Source organism: Notechis scutatus, chromosome 2 (assembly GCF_049901735.1).
Source record: "Notechis scutatus isolate UNSWTSFEM ecotype Mainland chromosome 2, rNotScu1.2, whole genome shotgun sequence".
Lineage (NCBI taxonomy): Eukaryota > Metazoa > Chordata > Lepidosauria > Squamata > Elapidae > Notechis > Notechis scutatus.
Genome location: NC_142010.1, coordinates 53,544,293 through 53,557,775, shown reverse-complemented (window position 1 = coordinate 53,557,775; position 13,483 = coordinate 53,544,293). Strand labels below are relative to the sequence as shown.

Here is a 13,483-nt window from a genome sequence, read left to right as displayed (position 1 = left end):
TCTCCTCTAAATGGCCCTTCAAGCCCCCAGCTGCTTCTTGCTCATGCATGCTGTTGCTGCTGTATGTGCCACTGTTCTCCTGGAGGCGGAGAAAGGTTTCTTATCATTCCCACTGCAGTCCCAGGCACCTAAGTCCCAAATGCATGGGGCAGAACTATGCTGCAATATCCTTTTCTGAAGGGGCAATGTTCTTTAGAATATAACAACAATAACCTATATTCATACTAGACCGAGTCACAGCTTGGTACCAAAATTGCATTTCAGATATTATTAAAAACTTGTTATTTCTACACTGTAACTCCAGGAAGTAAAACACAGAGATGTTTAGAGACTTTGAGATGTTTAAAAACTCCTTCTTGTTAATTGTCTGATTTTTCTCTATGAACAATGAACTTCACAAAAATAAAACACTCTAACTCCAAATAATAAGAGGAAAACTCATTTGAGGTACTGGTTTGTTCCAACCTTTGATGTTGGAACAAAGTATCTTTTAGACATTTTACCAAACCTTTGAAACCATGCTCATGAACAGCACCTTTGCAGTTAAGGAGCAAGGAGGTTAAATAAATTTTCTGTCTAGATCCAAAGACCTTTCAAAGTATTCTGTCAGGGGCTGCAGGTGGATGAGGCCACATTTCTACCTTCCCACTTTGTCAGACTAGCTGCCAGTGGAGATACAGATCACTGATTACATGCAACCTCTAGTTTAAACTATCCAATCATATGGGCAAGGACCAATTGCTTTGATCTTTTTGCAGAACGAATACTCCCTGTCCTAGTACAAAATTAATTTCCAGAAGCCATATCATTGCTCTTTGACAATCCTCCCCATTAGCATTCATGTCCCAGCATTTTGCATCTGGATGAAAAAAATCTCTAAAGAACACTCAAATAAAGGGACAAAGTTCAGAGGTGATATATATTTACATATATGATATACTTTCCTAAGCTTAGTAAATGCCTGGCAATGGAGAATGCTGCTAGGCTAAACTACTAGTGTAGTTAGATGGCTACCAGGGCTTACTGTGATAAGACAGTTGTTGAAAAAAGAGCATCATGCCGGGTCTTTCGAAGTGGTACAGGACTGGCCCCTTTTGTTTGTTATGTTTCCAGCTATTCAATAACTATTCATAAATCAACCTATCACACACTGCTGGAATAATCTCTGAAGATTATTGTTTAATTTAATCCCACTCTTCTTGGCAATTCATAGATCTTTTAAATCTTCTCTTTCTCTTCTAAAGAGTTAGCCACTCCTAGTTTTTGGCCACAAATGTTGTTATTCTCCCCCTCGATTCAGATCATTAACAAAAATGTTGAACAACAGAAGGCCTTGTACAGCCTTGTAACATGTCACTTGATACTATTTACCAGGCTGATCTGGAACTACTTATGTGTAATGCACCCAATAATGAATTCATTGAAAAGCTGTATCCTAACCTGTGTTTTTATCTTTTTATTAACGAGGGTATCATGAGAGACTTTCACAAATCTTTTGGTGAGATCAAGGTATAGTACATCCTCCCCCAATCTATTAAGCTGCTACAGCTGTCAAGAAAAAAGGGCAAGATTAGTGAAACATGACTTGTTTGTGACAAACCCATGCTGGTTCTTGTGGATTTTGCATTTCTGTCTAAATGCTCATAAGTATGCTGTTTAATAGCCTGCTTCTGGATTTTGAGCTGTCAAACTGTAATTTTCTAGGTCCTTCATCTTCTGCTTTTAAAGAAGTTGATGCTTGCTTTCCTTGTTTTTCTAGGCCTTGCCAGTTTTTCACTGGGACTCAAAAATTTCACTTAGTGACTTTGAGATCACCTCTTCAGGAGAATCAGATGTAATTCATCCTCCCTGGAGAGTTGGATTCATTTAAAATTAATGAAATGCCCTTATTACTCTCTCCTTGTCTAACTTAAGTTGCAACTTTCTCTTCCTTACTATTGGCACAAAAAGGTGTAAGAGTGGGTATAGGACTGAAAGGCTGAAACCTTACACATACACACACAGACACACACAGTTGCAGATTTTTCCATTATCAATGAAGAAAGCTGCTTCCTAGCCAATGCACCATACTGCTTTGAGGGAAGAATCTCAGAAAATTTCTATCAATGTACTTTCATTAAGATCATCGTGATTCTAAATTAAAGAGCACACATGCTGGATTCCTTGTATCACTTATTTCTTTCGCCTTAAATTTTTTTCTCTAAAAACAACTGGCTATCTAGAGTTCTTTTTCGTTACTGAAAGAAGATAAATATAAAACACAAGTATTCCATCTTTTTGCCATCTCCTATTACTAATTCATATCTTTCCTCTTTTTTTTGCAACAGTCCTACAGCTTCTATGCCTTTCCTTTTTATTCCTGATATATCAGAAATAGCCTTTTATATTGTTTGGAGTATTTTTCACAAGCCACAGCTCCTTCTCAACTTTAGGCTTTCTGCCACAATCCCTAGAATTTCTGGCAACTGCTTTATATCCTTTTTTGGTTATGCAATCTTCCTTCCATTGCCTATAGATATCCTTTTTCTTTTTAACATTTCAGGAAGCTATGTGTATCCACACTGATCTTTGTAACAGTCTACTACTAGCTTGTGATTGTACCTTTTTTTTCCCCACTAGCAATTGTTTGTGATTGTACCTTTAATTGTTTCACAAGATTTCCCATCCTTCTCAGTCATTATTCTCCATCAGGTTTTCAACCAATTTGATCTAAAATACCTTTCATCTGAGTTCCTTGAATCCCTGGTGTGTTATAATAATCCAGAAAGTAGTTTGGGCTCTCTTCGGGCAAGAAGTCAAACAATGCACATAGCCATGTAAATCACCATTAAATTTCCTTTGCTAGCCATGTTTCTTAGAATCTTCTGTAACATAGACCCTGTCAAATTCACTAAAACTCCTGTATGCTCACTATTCAGTCAACTTTCAGGTGCTGCTTTTCTAGATGTGTATCAGCACTCCAATGAAACCTCCCATTTCATTCAGCACTCAGAAACAAAGTTCATCCAAGTAAGAATTTATTAAAGAAGTCATACTGGCACATCTGGGAAAAACCAAATCTTAGAGTTCCGGGTTTTCCCTCTGTAATTGAAAATCAAACCCCATCCCCTGCACCCACCAGTCCATCACATGGTCCAATCAACCATGTCCCAACTGGAGACATTCCTCCAACCACTCCTTTCCAGGTGCAGGGTCACTTGTCCTTGACTTTATGAGAAGAATGTTATTATGTCTAAACCTCCCCCTCTCATGAAAGCCCCCCCCCCCCAAATTCCCAGGCACTAAGATGTGGCAGTGTGGAAGCTTCTAAATAAAATATGGCTTCCAAAGCTGACAATGTGCTCTCACCTGGACTAAGACTTCTTCCCATTGCAAGGAATATAGCCTTACATCCAGTGATACACTGGTAAATGTTTAAGAACTAGTTCTTCCAGTTCTATTGCCACTGTCATTCCCTGCTGGTACCCACAGAATAGCTGATCAGCATGCTAAGTATAGTGGCTCAATTCTGTTTGCAACCGGCTTGCAAAATTCCACAAAAATTAACAATTGGTTCTCATGAGCTAGTATGAGGAAATGCTGGCATACCACTTACATGTAGTCTTAGAAAATGTCTCATGTGTCAGTCTAAGTTACATTTATTTATTATTTTTCTATATAGTTCTTTCAGCAAGACTATCCTGCCTTAAAATTTCTTTCTGAACAATTAAAAAGCCATTTCCATTTTTCTTACAAACAACAAGCCAGTTGTTCCTAATGATTCAGTATAAAAAGGCACTGACCTGAATAATCAGTGTTAAAAGTTTACAATTCTATCAGCACAAATATTGCAAAAATAATGTTATCACATTTGCTGTTTCTTAGGAAGCTATTTTTCACCAAATAAAGGCTGAATACATAAACATGCTTAGGACTAAGAAGTTGTTTTAAGAAAAATCTTCTCTTAGTAAAGTAAGGTAGAACAACTGCACAAATGGGAAAAAAATCTTTAGAATGATAAATCCAGAGGATCTACTCTAACTCTAAAATTTATTCATGTACTATTCCATTTTATTCAAGAAAGTGCCAGATTATTCTTTTGGTCATTCATACTGCAAATTAATATTACTAAAGGTTATAGAATTTATCTTTGATGCATATTAGTAACAGCCGGGTTATAACATGTTTTATACTCAGTTCTGAAGAAAGTAACCCTTAAAAAATAATTATAATCATAAATATTATATTTGAAGATACTTTACCACATTATATCCCATATATTTCTAGAATAGGTATTCCAAAATTATGTCAAGTACATTATGAAGCAAAGAAGCAAAAAAAAGTTTAAAAATACCTAACTGAAAGTGGCATATATAATACATAGGTGCTAAACAGTATTTTTATGGTATTAAAAAAAACTGAGATGGCAAACCATTTATGGCAAAACTAGATAAAAATAAATATTCGCACATATTTCTCAACTAGAGTCTGTGTTAACTTTCAGACTGGGTTTCATACACAACACTGCAGTAGCCTACCATGTCTATGAGGTACCCTTCATGACCAAGGTTGTTTGCAGATTGTTAGTAAGTGTCACCAATTTTAATAATGCCAATGAGGCACTGTTAGCCTAGATCAGCATTCATCACAATTCTAGTTTACTATTGATACCATCTAAACATTTTATCTGGTAAAATCCCTAGACATTCCTGCACAGACTATTATGTTCCTGCACTGAAAACCATTATGCTACATATATTTTATATAGTGTAGTATGAACTAATTATAAATAAAAGTCAAGAGACCTTCCAAATATGGGAAGTGTTTCAGGAATACATAAATGTTGGGGTTATTTCCACAGCACTGAGCAAAGGATTAAGGCTAAAAATAGGCAACCTAGAATTGTCAATAATGTCATAAAAGATACTAAAATTGAAAGATGTAGCCTCTGTTTCAGATATAAATTACTGGTGGGGTAACTAAAATGAAATAGAAAGGTTTTGCTGTGGACACACTATTTCTCACACAGTTTCCATATTTTACTTTCAAAATTTCTAATTGTTCAACATGGTTAAAAGAATTTGAATACAGATGCTAGTAGTGGACAATGGGGGTGGGGAAAGACAGAGGTCTACATTAGTTTAAATTAGCACTGGATGAAATTAAAAATGACATACCAAAACCCTTTAGTGAAAAAAATACATCATAGAAAACCACATTGGATCACTCTTCTGTAGGATACTCCTGAAATTAAGAACTGAAGGGATGAAAAATATCCCTGAAATCAAACCAATTTTTCTCAGTAAAATCCAGAATTCCTGAGGTGTATTGGGGAAACAGACCACCCACCAGAGTTGCAAAGAAAAGTCTACATTTAGTTTTGCTTCATGTTTGTCACAGCTAGGCCCAAAATAAATCATTTCAATTTTCAAACATAGCAGACACTGCAAGATCACAGAAGCATGGAGCTACTTTCAGGTTTGCACAGAATTCTTATGCAAAAATGCATAATTGAAATAATTGCTTCTAAGTGCTCAAGAAAATGCCAAGAGAATGCTGAAAAATGTAAGAATGAAGGGGTAGATAGTATGGGAGCAAAAATGTTAAAATATGGATGTGGTTTGCTTTTGGATTGGCTCTGTGATTTGTTTGTTTGTAAATACGCATCTGTGCCTGAAGATTGGAATAATGCTGTTATTGTTCACTTGCACAAAAGGAAACTTAACGTGAATGTGAGATAAACAAACTAGAATTTGTTAAGTGTCTAGAAAATTTTGTTTTGCAGAACTTGGATTGAAAGGGTACAAGAAGCACAACATCTGGAAAGTGCAATATAGCTAAAATTATTGTTGTATGCATTGTGACAAAAGCCTGTGATAAAATGAATAGGTGTGAATTATGATTTTTTTTGTGCATGGAGTTAAAACTTGGATGCTGAATAGAGCATGGATGGTACATGATGGAACTAAATTATGTGCGAGAATAGATTGAATGCTTAGTTAATGGTATAATGTTGAGCAAGGAATAAGTGTAGTGTCCCCTTGTTTGTTTAAGGTTATTGATCAGCTTTCTGCTTAACATTTGAATTAGGCTTCCCTTCCCATATTTTTTTTTCAATTGATATTGTACATATTTTCCAAATTGCCAAAAGTATGATTTCTCTCTCCAGTATATGAGCAAAGAACTATAATCTTATTCGTGATTTGCAAAGTGGATAAACTCTCCTTTTAATTAAGCTTGGTTTCCTAAATAGACATGTAATGTCAAAATTGTTTTTGTTATCTGCCTCAGCAGAAAGCTGGCATAAGTAGAGCTTCTCCCAGACAAGCTATGCTAGGGAGACTTATTAGTCAAGGTAGGAATTGCCATTACGAAACAATTCTAATCACATTCAAATTTTTGCACCTCTTTTTCCAACCACAAGAGGTAACAGTCTGAACGCATCCTTTTGGGCACAAGGGATAATTTCTGCCTCTGTTTCTCTGTATTGTTAGAGGTGTAGTCTAATTTCAGGCTATTTTTGCCTATAACCTTCAGAAAATTGATTCTCACATTTTTCTTGGTAGCACTGAGGAAGTTTACTATTCAATTCTTTCAGTTTTTTGTTTTAATTTTCCAATTCACTCTATAAACATGGGGTTATCTGGTGAACTCTCATTTAACTACAGGTAGTCCTTGACTTATGACCACAATCGAGCCCAACATTTCTGTTGTTAAGTGAGACATTTAAGGGAGTTTTAACCCATTTACCACCTTTCTTACCATAGTTGTTATATAAAACATTGCAATTGTTCAGTTAGTAACACAACTGTTTAGTGAACCTGGCTTCCTCATTGACTTTTGCTTGTCAGAAGGTTACAAAAGGTTACCACATGACCTTGAAACACTGCAATTGCAGTGCCAAGCACTCCAGTTGCCAAGCATTCCAATTTTGATCACATGACCATAGAGATGCTGCTACAGTCCTAAGTGTGAAAGATGGTCATAACTCACATTTTTCAATGCTGTTGTAACTTCGAAAGGTTACTAAAAGTGGTTGCAAATTAAGGACTACCTGTAACACCTTTCATAAGCCATAACATCCAAAAAATAATTTACTGTCTTTTAACTCTCTTCTCCCACTTTTTAGCTGAGACTACCATCCAGAGTGGCTTTGTGTGATAAAATGAAGGAAAACCCCAAGATATATTACCTAGTCTCCTGAAGAAAACTGGGGAAATAAATCGAATACTTTCATGAAAACCAGATACAATATTGCAGTGTTCTTGGTAAAGTATGGTGCCTGCAAAAAGCTAATTCCAATATTATATTGCATTGTACTGCAATTCTGCCTTTTTCCTCCTTAATGGATTTTGGGGCTGCAGGAAGACAAAAAAAAAAAAAGATAGGAAAATTAAAATTAAAGCTATCATCTTCACACTGCCCCCACCCACTTGCTCAATATGTTGTCTGTTTAAAATAAAGCAGGAAGATGGAAGAATAAAAGGAAGTGATTGGCTAAGTCAATAGAAGTTTTACATTCAGTCCTTCACATTGATTTTTAGAAGGGAAAGTGAGTTTAGGGCAAACTATCATCTATCCCTCTTCCTTCACTTGCTGATACTTCCTATCCTGGCTCAAAGTGCCTTAGGTTGGAATTTCTAATAAAGGTTAATAGAATAACACCACTGGTGTTATTCGATGGGAAAACTAACAGATGAACTCTGGCAAGGCTACCATTTAAGTTTTTGAAATATCCAATCCAAATTAATTAACCGTTATAGATAGAATTGTTCTTCAAGATCAAACCTAAGTACATAAAGGACCCAATTCTCAGATAGGCCAACTCAAACTTTTTTTTTTTAATCCTACTACCAGAATCTTGTTGAGTGATGGCAGAAAATAGCACAAGACACCCTTGCTTATGCCCCCAATTTGATAGTGACAGTCCTAGGCTGCATTAACAGAGAGACATAATCAAGATCACATGAAATGTTAATACCATTTTTTAATGACCTGGTAAGACCAAACTTGAAATATTGCATCCAGTTTTGGTTGCCATGATATAAAAACAATGTTGAGATTCTGGAAAAAGTACAGAGAAAAGCAACAAAAATGATTAGTGGACTGGAGTCTAAAACATACAAAGAATAGTTGCTAGAATTGGGTATGTCTAGTTTGATGAAAAAAAGGACTAAGAGTGACATGATAGCAGTGTTCCAATTATCTAAGGGGCTGCCACAAAGAAGAGAAAGTCAACCTATTCTCCAAAGCAGCAGTCGCCAACCAGTGGGCTGCAAGAAAATTTTGGTGGGCCGCAGAGAAATATCACCCCCAGAGCACCCCCCCCAAAGCAATTAATCCAGGCTGCACAGAAACACAAGGCTGCGCCGCCCACATGGCCCGCGGGAATCCTCCCCACCCACTCACTCCTTACCTGGAAAACTTGCCTGCTAAATTACTATTTTTCCTTTTTCTGACCATCAGCTGTTCTGCTGTGCCAGGAGATTTAGATTAGCTAGAAAGCAGGAAATGATTGGATTTCTTGCTTTCTAGCTAGTCTTTAGATCTTTGGCTCTGCTGTTTAAGCACAGCCGAACCTCCCTTAGCACTGAAGGTTCTATTATTCAGTACAGACTCACGGCAAGCAAATTTTATGTGACAGATTGAGCTAGCTGATGGCAGATAGATAGATCAATGAATGATTCTGTGAGCGACTCAACCTGCCTGCCTGCTTTGCCTGATTTTGGGTAAAAGTTGCTCTATTTTTAAATAAAAAATTCAATATTTACATACATGGTGTGTTGTGAGTTAATTTTGTGAGTTTGCTTGCTAGCAAATTTTATGTGACAGACTAAGCTAGCCGATGACAGATAGATAGATCACTGAATGATTCTGTGAGCAACTCAATCTGCCTTCCTGCTTTGCCTGATGGGATAAAAGTTGCCCTTTTTTAATAAAAAATTCAATATTTATATAAATATTTATAATATTTACATACAAGTCATGCCCAGCCAGTCACCTGACCAAGCCACACCCACAAATTAGGCCACACCCACAGAACTGGTTAGTGATCCCTGGGATTTAAAAGTATGAGTTTGGTGGTCCCTGAGGTCCAAAAGGTTGAAGACCCCTGCTCCAAAGCAGGATAAGAAACAATGGATGAAAACTAATCAAGAAGAGAAGCAACCTAGAACTAAGGAGAAATTTCCTGACAGTTAAAACAATTAACCAGTAGATTGACTTGCCTCCAGAAGTTATGGATGCTTGTGAGGATATGTGCAGAGTAACCCTTGTATAAAAAGGATATGCACAAGGAAACAGTTTGTGCGAACAGTTATGAATAAATATATAGCCACACAGAGTTGAACAAGTTGTATTAATGTTTACTTGAATAAATAGCACAGTCCAATAAACAGTCCATGTCATACACATTTTGAACAGTCCAGAAATACCCAGTTATAAAGTCTTCTTTCCGGTTTCACGTCTTTTTACAGCAGACAAATATCAAACCACAATACAACAGATAACCTTCGATATCAACAGAATATCAAAATAAACAGGGTTAGTCAGTATCGGTCCGTAGTCAGTAAGTAAGTATCAAGAGAGATTATCAGTAACAAAGAAAAAGAGAAAGAGAATTAAACCATGATCTATAGCTCCATCTTATGACAAATTGTAGCATAATTAAACAACCAAAACACAGCATAATACATTACAGTATTTTTCCTTAAAGCTACAAACATATATATTTGCAGTTTATATTTTGTCAACCCAACAATGTTATTTACATATACATAACATTCTCCCCTTTGGGTTGGTCAATATATAATACATTACTTCTTTAATTCATAATTTTTTACAAAATTAATAATTCATACAATTTCATAGAGATTAGAAGATTCTTTATCTAACTCTACATACAATGCTTGTCTGAACTCTGTTATATTTATGTCTCTCTCTAATTGACCTTCTAGAAAACTCAGTACATGTTGTTTATTTTCTTCCTCTACCTCCCCTATCGAATCTTTTGCAGTTATAGATGGTTCTTCTTTTACTGATTCATCAATATTCCTATCATTTTTATGATCAGTGAACAATGGAGTTTTTATAATAATACTATGTTTTTTATTATTATATTTTTGTTTAAACTTTCGCCAGCCAACATGCTCCAGAAATTTAGCACTTGCACTCCAATATATATTAGTAGTACTGGCTCCCAAAATTTAAATAATCTATGATTAGCTCCATAACCTACAAAATACAATTTCTTAGCTCTATATTGTCCCTTTTGCCTTACTTGCGTGGGAATATGAACCCATGATGGGGTTCCAAATGTATGCAAATAACTAAGGTCTGGTTTTCTTCTATGCCAACGAGTAAATGATAATTCACCAGTCGTTAAGTTTCAAATTTGTTATTAGTAAATTCAGTATCATTATTCACAATTAATCTAATAATTTTCTGTTCCTGTTTTCTTTCAGTAAATTTTAGCCAGTTTACAAAATACTGGTATGTTTCTTGCTTTGTTTTCATTAGGTAACAGAAACCATACCTGGAAAAATGATCCATAATACTCAATATATAACAGGCTCCACCTATACTAGGTTTTCTAGGTCCAATGATATCAGCAAACACAACCTCTAATGGTTTACTGGTTTTCAGTCCATTTACCATATTTTCAGAAATTACCTTGTTTTCCTTTTTATTACACATATTGCAATCTACATATTTTATACAAGATTTTAAATCTATACCAGTAGACAACTCAACAGTTTTCTTGATCATTTTGAAATTTATATGACCCATACGTCTATGGAGCAGATGAATACATTCATCATGAGGCTTCTTATTCTCATAAACTGAGTTAACATTACTTGATGGATCATCATTTATAATAAACAAACCATTTCCCAATCTTGCAGTAATACTTTTACCATGTTTGTCTATTAAACATGTATCTCCCTTAAATGTTACTACAAATCCTGCTTTTTCCATTTCTCTTACAGCTAGCAAATTAAACTTCATTCCAGGTACATATAACATCGGTAAACTTTCATTTATACATGAACAATATGCAGTACCTTCTCCATATGCTTTCATTTTCCATCCATTAGCTAATGATATATGCTATTCACTCTTTCTCATGTTAACAAATCTCTCTTTACTTTTAGTTATACACTGTGATGCTCCACTATCAACTACCCATATATCATGGTTTACATTTGTAGTTATATTTGATATTGCTAAACTAACATTCTTATGAGCTCTCTGTATATTATTCTGTTTCTTACCCTTTTCAAAGTATCTGGCTATATGTCCTTTAGCCCCACAAGAAAAACATTTTCTAACAATATAGGCAGTTGAAGAGAGTTTTTCTTCCTGTGGTTGTCTTTCTCTCAGTTGAATTCTATCTTGTCTTCTTCTTGACTCTTCTAACAGTCTTCCAGTTATGCAAGTCAGTGTAAGTTCATTTCTGTTTAAAACTTCCAGTGAAGACACATAATCATCATAAGTTTCATCCAAAGAAGAAATAATAATGTAAACTTGCTGTAACTCAGAAAAAAATCAGTTTTTTCTTGTAGCTCCTGAAAAGTCCTTCTCATAAACTCCAAATGAGCTAACATATTGCCACCTTTTATAAGACGAGCTCGAAACAGTTTACGTGTAAGGTATATGAGTGCCCCCACACTATCTCGAACATAAATCTTCTTCAGAATGTCCCAGCATCTAGCAGCAGATTCTTGACCACGAATATGGACTAGCTGCAGATCACTCAGTGCCAGTCCAATTATACTAAGGGCCTTTTCATTATACCGGTTAAATTCAGCTATTTTCTCTTTATCTTCATCATTCGATGGTTCCAAAGTTGTTACATCCGGTGGATTATTCACTACAGTCCATAATCCTTCTTTACGCAGAAGTAGGCTGCACTTCATACACCAGGAAACAGTTTTTTCCATCCAACCGGGTTATCAGGGATAGACTGGTTGACTGTTCTTGTGCCATTGTAACAATAAACCACAATTAGCTGTCTGAATATGAAACTGTATATTCACACTGGTTCTCAATATCTCTCTGGACCCATAACCAATGTTAGGATATGTGCAGAGTAACCCTTGTATAAAAAGGATATGCACATGGAAACAGTTTATGAGAACAGTTATGAATAAATATACAGCCACACAGAATTCAACAAGTTGTATTAATGTTTACTTGAAGAAATAGCACAGTCCAATAAACAGTCCATGTCATACACATTTTTAACAGTCCAGAAATATCCAGTTATAAAGTCTTCTTACTGTTTTCACGTCTTTTTACAGCAGACAAATATCAAACCATAATACAACAGATAACCGATATCCACAGAATATAAAAATAATCAGAGTTAGTCAGTATCAGTCTGTAGTCAGTAAGTAAGTATCAAGAGAGATCATCAGTAACAAAGAGAAAGAGAATTAAACCATGATCTATAGCTCCCTCTTATGGCAACTTGTAGCATAATTGACCAACCAGAACACAGCATAATACATTACAGTATTTTTCCTTAAAGCTACAAACATATATATTTGTAGTTTATATTTTGTCAACCCATCTATGTTATTTACATATACATAACAATGCTCCAACACTGGAGGTTTTTCAGAAGAGATTGGACAACTATTTATCTGAAATAGTATAGGGTTTCCTGGTTGAGCAGAAGGTTGGACTAGAAGACCTCTAAGGTCTCTTCCAATTCTGTTATTCTGTATTCTGTTATAGTATTTTTTTAAACTTAACCATGTAGACTTCATCTCCCAGAGTTCAGCATGCTGGCTGGAGAATTCTGCGTGTTGAAGTCCACATGCCTTAAAGCGGTAACACTGATACATTGTGTCAATGCTGCTCTTCAGGAGATGACAAACATCATGTTTTAGGGATGTAGTTTAACATTCTTAAATGTCATGTTTTAGAGATGTAGTTTAATATTAGGATCTTTAGCTCTATTTCTTCTAATGATTATATTATCACATGAGGTATTTTAACTCCATATAAGACTGTAACAGGAGATCTAATATATATATGAACTAAAGAATGTTTAAATATCTGAGGTGCCATCATATGAGCCACGGTGGTATAGTGGTTAGAGTGCAGTACTGCAGGCTACTTCTGCTGTCTGCCGGCTGCCTGCAATTGGACAGTTCAAATCTCACCAGACTCAAGGTTGACTCAGCCTTCCATCCTTCCGAGGTGGGTAAAATGAGGACCCAAATTGTTGGGGGAAATATGCTGACTCTGTAAACCACTTAGAGAGGGCTGTAAAGCACTGTGAAGCAGTAAAGCGGTATATAAGTCTAAGTGCTATTACTATTGTTATATAAAAAATTACTATTCATCCTCTTTTTAAAACATTCTTTAAGGGGCAGATATATAATTATATTTTTGTTGAATTTCATTTTGTATCCTAAGAAGTATATTTCAAATTTTGAAAAAACACCTAGATCTAAGGATTTCCCAAAAATGGATACTCTAATCTCATTTCATA

At 35.6% G+C, this 13,483-nt stretch overlaps 1 protein-coding gene across 3 annotated transcripts in view; it reads right to left on the bottom strand.

The window, feature by feature from the left end:
* The window catches only part of ARHGEF3 (Rho guanine nucleotide exchange factor 3), a 168,087-nt gene that overhangs the window by 24,324 nt on the left and 130,280 nt on the right, over positions 1-13,483 (bottom strand). The window lies entirely within an intron of this gene.